Below are 9,548 nucleotides of genomic sequence, written 5' to 3'. Positions count from 1 at the left end.
AGTGTCAGAGAGTGATAGAGAGTGTCAGAGAATATCAGAGAGTGATAGTGAGTGTCTGCGATTGTCAGAGAGTGTCAGAGAGCGTCAGAGAGTGATAGAGAGTGTCAGAGAGTGATAGTGAGTGTCTGAGAGTGTCAGAGAGTGATACAGAGTGATACAGAGTGTCAGAGAGTTTCAGAGAGAGATAGAGAGAGATAGAGAGTGGCAGAGAGTGATAGTGAGTCTCTGAGTGTGTCTGAGAGTGTCAGAGAGTGTCAGAGAGTGTCAGAGAGTGTCAGAGACTGATAGAGAGTGTCAGAGAGTGACTGAGATTGTCAGATTGTGTCAGAGAGTGATAGAGAGTGATAGAGATTGTCAGAGAGTGTCAGAGAGTGTCAGAGAGTGTCAGAGAGTGTCAGAGAGTGATAGTGAGATTCAGAGAGTGTCAGAGAGTGATAGTGAGTGTCTGAGAGTGTCAGAGAGTGTCAGAGAGTGTCAGAGAGTGACAGAGAGTGTTTGAGAGTTTTAGTGACTGTCAGAGAGTGATAGAGAGTGTCAGAGAGTGTCAGAGAGTGATAGAGAGTGTCAGAGAGTGATAGAGAGTGTCTCAGAATGTCAGAGAGTGATAGAGAGTGTCAGAGGGTGATAGAGAGTGTCAGAGGGTGTCAGAGAGTGATAGAGTGTGTCAGGGAGTTATAGAGAGTTTCTGAGAGTGTCTGAGAGTTTCTGAGAGTGACAGAGAGTCTCTGAGAGTGACGGAGAGTGTCTGAGAGTTTCAGTGTGTTTCAGAGATTGATAGAGAGTGTCTGAGAGTGTCTGAGATTGTCAGTGTCAGAGAGTGAGAGAGAGTGATAGAGAGTGTCTGAGAGTGTCAGAGACTGTCTGAGAGTGTCAGTGAGTGTCAGAGAGTGATAGAGAGTGTCTGAGAGTGTCAGAGAGTGATAGGGAGTGTCTGAGGGTGTCAGAGAGTGTCTGAGAGTGTCTGAGAGTGACAGAGAGTGTCTGAGAGTGTCAGTGCGTGTCAGAGAGTATCAGAGTGTGTCAGAGCGTGTCAGAGAGTGATAGAGGCTGATAGATAGTGTCAGAGAGTGTCATTGAGTGATAGAGTGTGTCAGTGAGTGTCAGGGAGTGATAGAGGGTTTCAGAGAGAGTCAGAGTGTGTCAGAGAGTGTCAGAGAGCGATAGAGAGTGACAGAGAGTGTCAGTGAGTGTCTGAGAGTGTCTGAGAGTGTCTGAGAGAGTCTGAGAGTGACAGAGAGTGTCTGAGAGTGTCAGAGAGAGTCTGAGAGTGACAGAGACTGTCTGAGAGTGTCAGTGAGTGTCAGAGAGTGATAGAGAGTGTCTGAGAGTGTCAGAGAGTGATAGGGAGTGTCTGAGGGTGTCAGAGAGTGTCTGAGAGTGTCTGAGAGTGACAGAGAGTGTCTGAGAGTGTCAGTGAGTGTCAGAGTGTGACAGAGAGTGTCTGCGAGTGACAGAGAGTGATAGAGAGTGATAGGGAGTGTCTGAGAGCGTCAAAGAGTGTCAGAGAGTGTCAGCGAGTGATAGAGAGTGATACAGAGTGTCAGAGAGTGTCAGAGAGTGTCAGAGTGTGTCAGAGAGTGATAGAGTGTGATAGAGAGCGTCAGAGAGAGTCATAGAACATCAGAGAGTGTCTGAGAGAGTCAGAGTATGTCAGAGAGTATCAGAGAGTGATAAAGATTGATAGAGAGTGTCTGAGAGTTTCAGAGTGTGTCAGAGGGTTTCAGAGAGAGATAGAGAGTGATAGAGAGTGTCATAGAGTGTCATTGAGTGATAGAGAGTGTCAGAGAATGACAGAGAGTGATAGAGAGTGTCAGAGAGTGTCAGAGAGTGATAGAGAGTGTCAGAGAATGTCAGAGAGTGATAGAGAGTGTCAGAGAGTGTCAGAGAGTGATGGAGATTATTTGAGAATGTCAGAGAGTGATAGAGAGTGTCAGAGAGTGATAGAGAGTGTCTGAGAGTGTCAGAGAGTGAGAGAGAGATTCTGACAGTGTCAGAGAGTGTCAGAGAGTGATAGAGAGTGTCAGAGAGTGTCTGAGAGTGTCAGAGAGTGTCAGAGTTTGTCAGAGAGTGTCAGAGAGCGAAAGAGAGTGTCAGGGAGTGATAGAGAGTTTCAGAGTGTGATGGAGTGTGTCTGAGAGTGACAGAGAGTGTCTGAGAGTGACGGAGAGTGTCTGAGAGTGTCATTGAGTGTCAGAGAGTGTTCAAGGGTGATAGAGAGTGGTAGGTAGTGCGAGAGAGTGTCATTGATTGTCATAGAGTGTCAGAGATTTTCAGAGTGTGATAGAGAGTGTCAGAGAGTGTCAGAGAGTGTCAGAGAGTGATAGAGAGTGATAGTGAGTGTCTGAGAGAGTCATTGAGTGTCAGAGAGTGTCAGAGAGTTTCAGAGTGTGATAGAGAGTGTCAGAGAGTGATAGAGAGTGATAGACAGTGTCAGAGAGTGATAGAGAGTGATAGGGAGTGTCTGAGAGTGTCAGAGAGTGTTCGAGAGTGATAGAGAGTGATAGATAGTGCCAGAGAGTGATAGGGAGTGATAGTGAGAGTGTGAGAGTTTCAGAGGGTGATAGAGAGTGTCAGAGAAGGTCAGAGAGTGTCAGAGAGTGATAGAGAGTGATAGTGAGTGTCTGAGAGAGTCATTGAGTGTCAGAGAGTGTCAGAGAGTTTCAGAGAGTGATAGATAGTGTCAGAGAGTGATAGAGAGTGATAGAGAGTGTCAGAGAGTGATAGAGAGTGATAGAGAGTGATAGGGAGTGACTGAGAGTGTCAGAGAGTGTCAGAGAGTTTCAGAGAGTGTCAGAGAGTGTCAGAGAGTGTCAGAGAGTGTCAGAGAGTGATAGAGAGTGATAGAGAGTGATAGAGAGTGATAGAGAGTGTCAGAGAGTGTCAGAGAGTGATAGAGAGTGATAGAGAGTTTCAGAGAGTGATAGTGAGTGTCTGAGAGTGTCAGAGAGTGTCAGAGAGTGTCAGAGAGTGATAGAGAGTGATAGAGAGTGATAGAGAGTGATAGTGAGTGTCTGTAGAGTGTCAGAGAGTGTCAGAGTGTGTCAGAGAGTGATAGAGAGTGATAGGGAGTGATAGGGAGTGTCTGAGAGTGATAGAGAGAGTCAGAGAGTGATAGAGAGTGATAGGGAGTGTCTGAGAGTTCCAGAGAGTGTCAGAGAGTGATAGACAGTGATAGGGAGTGTCTGAGAGTGTCTGAGAGTGTCAGAGAGTGTCAGAGAGTGTCAGAGAGTGATAGAGAGTGTCTGAGAGTGTCAGAGAGTTTCAGAGAGTGTCTGAGAGAGTCTGAGAGTGTCAGAGACTGTCAGTGTGTGTCAGAGAGTGATAGAGAGTGATAGAGAGTGTCTGAGTGTGTCAGAGAATATCAGAGAGTGATAGAGAGTGATATCGAGTGTCAGAGAGTGTCATAGAGTGATAGAGAGTGTCAGAGAGTGTCAGAGAGCGTCAGAGAGTGTCAGAGTGTGTCAGAGAGTGTCAGAGAGTGTCAGAGAGTGATAGAGAGTGTCTGAGGTGTCTGAGAGTGACAGAGAGTGTCTGCGAGTGTCAGTGAGTGTCAGAGAGTGATATAGAGTGTCTGAGAGTGTCAGTGAGTGTCAGAGAGTGATATAGAGTGTCTGAGAGTGTCTGAGAGTGTCTGAGAGTTTCAGAGAGCGTCAGAGAGTGTCAGAGAGTGTCAGAGAGTGATAGAGAGTGTCTGAGATGTCTGAGAGTGACAGAGAGTGTCTGCGAGTGTCAGTGAGTGTCAGAGAGTGATATAGAGTGTTTGAGAGTGTCTGAGATTGTCTGAGAGTTTCAGAGATTGTCTGAGTGTGTCAGAGAGTGATAGAGAGTGTCTGAGACTGTCAGATTGTGTCATAGTGTGTCAGAGAGTGATAGAGAGTGTCAAAGAGTGTCAGAGAGTTTCAGAGTGTGTCAGAGAGAGTCAGAGAGTGATAGAGAGTGACAGAGAGTGTCTGTGAGTGACAGAGAATTTCTGAGAGTGTCAGTGAGTGACAGAGAGTGAGTGAGAGTGACAGAGAATGTCTGAGAGTGTCAGTGAGTGTCAGAGAGTGTCTGTGAGTGTCTGAGATTTTCAGAGAGTGTCAGAGAGAGAGAGAGAGAGTGATGGAGAGTGTCTGAGATTGTCAGAGAGCGTCAGAGTGTGATAGAGAGTGATAGAGAGTGTCCGAGAGTGACAGAGAGTGTCTGAGAGTGTTAGTGAGTGTCAGAGAGTGATAGAGTGTGTCTGAGAATGTCAGAGAGTGATAGAGAGTGTCAGAGAGTAACAGAGAGTGTCTGGGAGTGTCAGAGAGTGTCAGAGAGTGATAGAGAGTGATAGAGTGTGTCTGAGAGAGTCAGAGGTTTTCAGAGTGTGTCAGAGAGTGTCAGAGAGCGAAAGAGTGTGTCAGGGAGTTATAGAGAGTTTCAGAGTTTGATAGAGAGTGTCTGAGAGTGTCTGAGAGTGTCTGAGATTGACAGAGAGTGTCTGAGAGTGACGGAGAGTGTCTGAGAGTTTCAGTGAGTTTCAGAGAGTGATAGAGAGTGTCTGAGAGTGTCTGAGATTGTCAGAGAGTGTCAGAGAGTGTCAGAGAGTGAGAGAGAGTGACAGAGAGTGTCTGAGAGTGTCAGAGAGCGTCAGAGTGTGACAGAGAGTGATAGAGAGTGTCTGAGAGTGACAGAGAGTGTCTGAGAGTGTTAGTGAGTTTCAGAGAGTGATAGAGAGTGTCAGAGAGTGTCAGAGAGTGATAGAGAGTGTCAGAGAGTGATAGTGAGAGTCTGAGAGTGTCAGAGAGTGTCAGAGAGTGATAGAGAGTGTCAGCGCGTGTCAGACAGTGTCAGAGATTGATAGTGAGTCTCTGAGAGTGTCTGAGAGTGTCAGAGAGTGTCAGAGAGTGATAGAGAGTGATGGAGAGTGTCAGAGTGTGTCAGAGAGTGACAGAGAGTGTAAAAGAGTGATAGTGAGTCTCTGAGAGTGTCTGAGAGTGTCAGAGAGAGTCAGAGAGTGATAGAGAGTGTCAGAGAGTGTCAGAGAGAGTCAGCGTGTGATAGAGAGTGTCAGAGGGTGATAGTGAGTGTCTGAGAGTGTCAGAGAGAGACAGAGTGTGTCAGACTGTGTCAGAGATTGATAGAGACTGTCAGAGAGTGATAGAGAGTCTCTCAGAGTGTCTGAGAGTGATAGAGCGTGATTGAGAGTGATAGAGAGTGATAGAGAGTGTCAGAGAGTGTCAGAGAGTGTCAGAGAGTGATAGTGAGTGTCAGAGAGTGATAGTGAGTCTCTGAGAGTGTCTGAGAGTGATAGAGAGTGATAAAGAGTGATAGAGAGTGTCAGAGAGTGATAGTGAGTGTCAGAAAGTGATAGTGAGTGTCTGAGAGTGTCAGTAAGTGTCCGAGAGTGTCAGAGAGTGATAGAGAGAGATAGAGAGTGGCAGAGAGTGATAGAGAGTGTCAGAGAATGTCAGAGAGTGTAAGACAGTGTCAGAGAGTGATAGTGAGTGTCAGAGAGTGTCAGAGAGTGAGAGTGAGTGTCTGAGAGTGTCAGAGTGTGTCAGAGAGTGTCAGAGAGTGATAGAGAGTGTCAGAGAGTGATAGAGAGTGTCAGAGAATATCAGAGAGTGATAGTGAGTGTCTGCGATTGTCAGAGAGTGTCAGAGAGCGTCAGAGAGTGATCGAGAGTGTCAGAGAGTGATAGTGAGTGTCTGAGAGTGTCAGAGAGTGATACAGAGTGATACAGAGTGTCAGAGAGTTTCAGAGAGAGATAGAGAGAGATAGAGAGTGGCAGAGAGTGATAGTGAGTCTCTGAGTGTGTCTGAGAGTGTCAGAGAGTGTCAGAGAGTGCCAGAGAGTGTCAGAGAGTGTCAGAGACTGATAGAGAGTGTCAGAGAGTGACTGAGATTGTCAGATTGTGTCAGAGAGTGATAGAGAGTGATAGAGATTGTCAGAGAGTGTCAGAGAGTGAAAGAGTGTGTCAGAGAGTGATAGTGAGATTCAGAGAGTGTCAGAGAGTGATAGTGAGTGTCTGAGAGTGTCAGAGAGTGATAGTGAGTGTCAGAGTGTGACAGAGAGTGATGGAGAGTGATACAGAGTGTCAGAGAGCGTCAGAGAGTGTCATAGAGTGATAGAGAGTGTCAGAGGGTGATAGTGAGTGTCTGAGAGAGTCAGAGAGTGTCAGAGAGTGATAGTGAGTGTCAGAGTGTGTCTGAGACAGTCAGAGAGTGTCAGAGAGTGTCAGAGAGAGATATAGAGTGTCTGAGAGGGTCAGAGTGTGTCAGAGAGTGATAGAGAGTGATAGAGAGTGTCAGAGACTGATAGAGAGAGTCAGAGAGTGACTGAGATTGTCAGATTGTGTCAGAGAGTGATAGAGAGTGATAGAGATTGTCAGAGAGAGTCAGAGAGTGACAGAGTGTGTCAGAGAGTGATAGTGAGATTCAGAGAGTGTCAGAGAGTGATAGTGAGTGTCTGAGAGTGTCAGAGAGTGATAGTGAGTGTCAGAGTGTGGCAGAGAGTGATGGAGAGTGATAGTGAATGTCTGAGAGTGTCAGAGAGAGTCAGAGAGTGTCAGAGAGTGATAGAGTGTCAGAGAGTGTTAGAGAGTGTCAGAGAGTGATAGAGAGTGTCTGAGAGTGACAGAGAGTGATAGAGAGTGGTAGAGAGTGTCAGAGAGTGATAGTGAGTCTCTGAGAGTGTCTGAGAATGTCAGAGAGTGTCAGAGAGTGTCAGAGAGTGACAGAGAGTGATAGAGAGTTTCTGAAAGTGTCAGAGAGTGATAGTGAGTGTCAGAGAGTGTCAGAGAGTGATAGTGAGAGTCTGAGAGTGTCAGAGAGTGTCAGAGAGTGATAGTGAGTGCCAGAGAGTGTCAGACAGTGTCAGAGAGTGATAGTGAGTTTCAGAGAGTGTCAGAGAGTGATAGTGAGTCTCTGTGAGTGTCTGAGAATGTCAGAGAGTGTCAGAGAGTGTCAGAGAGTGACAGAGAGTGATAGAGAGTGTCAGAGAGTGTCAGACAGTGTCAGAGAGTGACAGAGAGTGTCAGAGAGTGTCAGAGAGTGATAGTGAGTCTCTGAGAGTGTCTGAGAGTGACAGAGAGTGCCAGAGAGTGATAGAGAGTGTCAGAGAGTGTCAGAGAGTGTCAGAGAGAGTCTGAGAGTGTCTGAGATTGTCAGAGAGTGTCAGACAGTGTCAGAGAGTGATAGAGAGTGTCAGAGAGTGATAGTGAGTCTCTGAGAGTGTCTGAGAATGTCAGAGAGTGTCAGAGAGTGTCAGAGAGTGACAGAGAGTGATAGAGAGTGTCAGAGAGTGTCAGACAGTGTCAGAGAGTGACAGAGAGTGTCAGAGAGTGTCAGAGAGTGATAGTGAGTCTCTGAGAGTGACAGAGAGTGCCAGAGAGTGATAGAGAGTGTCAGAGAGTGTCAGAGAGTGTCAGAGAGAGTCTGAGAGTGTCTGAGATTGTCAGAGAGTGTCAGAGATTGTCAGAGAGAGAGAGAGAGAGTGATAGAGAGTGTCTGAGATTGTCAGAGAGCGTCAGAGTGTGATAGAGAGTGATAGAGAGTGTCCGAGAGTGACAGAGAGTGTCTGAGATTGTTAGTGAGTGTCAGAGAGTGATAGAGTGTGTCTGAGAATGTCAGAGAGTGATAGAGAGTGTCAGAGAGTGATAGAGAGTGTCTGAGAGTGTCAGAGAGTGAGAGAGAGATTCTGGGAGTGTCAGAGAGTGTCAGAGATTGACAGAGTGTGATAGAGTGTGTCTGAGAGAGTCAGAGGTTTTCAGAGTGTGTCAGAGAGTGTCAGAGAGCGAAAGAGTGTGTCAGGGAGTTATAGAGCGTTTCAGAGTGTGATAGAGAGTGTCTGAGAGTGTCTGAGAGTGTCTGAGAGTGTCTGAGATTGACAGAGTGTGTCTGAGAGTGACGGAGAGTGTCTGAGAGTTTCAGTGAGTTTCAGAGAGTGATAGAGAGTGTCTGAGAGTGTCTGAGATTGTCAGAGAGTGTCAGAGAGTGTCAGAGAGTGAGAGAAAGTGATAGAGAGTGTCTGAGAGTGTCAGAGAGCGTCAGAGTGTGATAGAGAGTGATAGAGAGTGTCTGAAAGTGACAGAGAGTGTCTGAGAGTGTCAGAGAGTGATAGAGAGTGTCAGAGAGTGATAGTGAGAGTCTGAGAGTGTCAGAGAGTGTCAGAGAGTGATAGAGAGTGTCAGCGCGTGTCAGACAGTGTCAGAGAGTGATAGTGAGTCTCTGAGAGTGTCTGAGAGTGTCAGAGAGTGTCAGAGAGTGATAGAGAGTGATAGAGAGTGTCAGAGTGTGTCAGAGAGTGACAGAGAGTGTCAGAGATTCTTAGTGAGTGTCTGAGAGTGTCAGAGAGAGACAGAGTGTGTCAGACTGTGTCAGAGATTGATAGAGACTGTCAGAGAGTGACAGTGAGTCTCTCAGAGTGTCTGAGAGTGATAGAGCGTGATTGAGAGTGATAGAGAGTGTCAGAGAGTGTCAGAGAGTGTCAGAGAGTGATAGTGAGTGTCAGAGAGTGACAGTGAGTCTCTGAGAGTGTCTGAGAGTGATAGAGAGTGTCAGAGAGTGATAGAGAGAGATAGAGAGTGCCAGAGAGTGATAGAGAGTGTCAGAGAGTGTAAGACAGTGTCAGAGAGTGATAGTGAGTGTCAGAGAGTGTCAGAGAGTGAGAGTGAGAGTCTGAGAGTGTCAGAGTGTGTCAGAGAGTGATAGAGAGTGTCAGAGAGTGATAGAGAGTGTCAGAGAATATCAGAGAGTGATAGTGAGTGTCTGCGATTGTCAGAGAGTGTCAGAGAGTGTCAGAGAGTGTCAGAGAGTGATAGAGAGTGTCAGAGAGTGATAGTGAGTGTCTGAGAGTGTCAGAGTGTGATACAGAGTGATATAGAGTGTCAGAGAGTGTCAGAGAGTTTCAGAGAGAGATAGAGAGTGATAGAGAGTGGCAGAGAGTGATATTGTGTCTCTGAGTGTGTCTGAGAGTGTCAGAGTGTTTCAGAGAGTGATAGAGAGTGATAGAGAGTGTCAGAGAGTGTCAGAGAGTGTCAGAGACGGATAGAGAGTGTCAGAGAGTGACTGAGATTGTCAGAGTGTGTCAGAGAGTGATAGAGAGTGATAGAGATTGTCAGAGAGTGTCAGAGAGTGTCAGAGAGTGAAAGAGTGTGTCAGAGAGTGATAGTGAGATTCAGAGAGTGTCAGAGAGTGATAGTGAGTGTCTGAGAGTGTCAGAGAGTGATAGTGAGAGTCGGAGTGTGACAGAGAGTGATGGAGAGTGATACAGAGTGTCAGAGAGTGTCAGAGAGAGTCAGAGAGTGATAGAGAGCGTCAGAGGGTGATAGTGAGTTTCTGAGAGCGTCAGAGAGTGTCAGAGAGTGATAGTGAGTGTCCGAGAGTGTCTGAGACAGTCAGAGAGAGTCAGAGAGTGTCAGAGAGAGATATAGAGTGTCAGAGAGTGTCAGAGAGTGATAGTGAATGTCTGAGAGAGTCAGAGAGAGTCAGAGAGTGTCAGAGAGTGATAGAGTGTCAGAGAGTGTTAGAGAGTGTCAGAGAGTGTTAGAGAGTGTCAGAGAGTGATAGAGAGTGTCTGAGAGT

This window comes from Heterodontus francisci, unplaced genomic scaffold (assembly GCF_036365525.1).
Source record: "Heterodontus francisci isolate sHetFra1 unplaced genomic scaffold, sHetFra1.hap1 HAP1_SCAFFOLD_250, whole genome shotgun sequence".
Lineage (NCBI taxonomy): Eukaryota > Metazoa > Chordata > Chondrichthyes > Heterodontiformes > Heterodontidae > Heterodontus > Heterodontus francisci.
Note: the sequence above shows the minus strand (reverse complement) of the source record.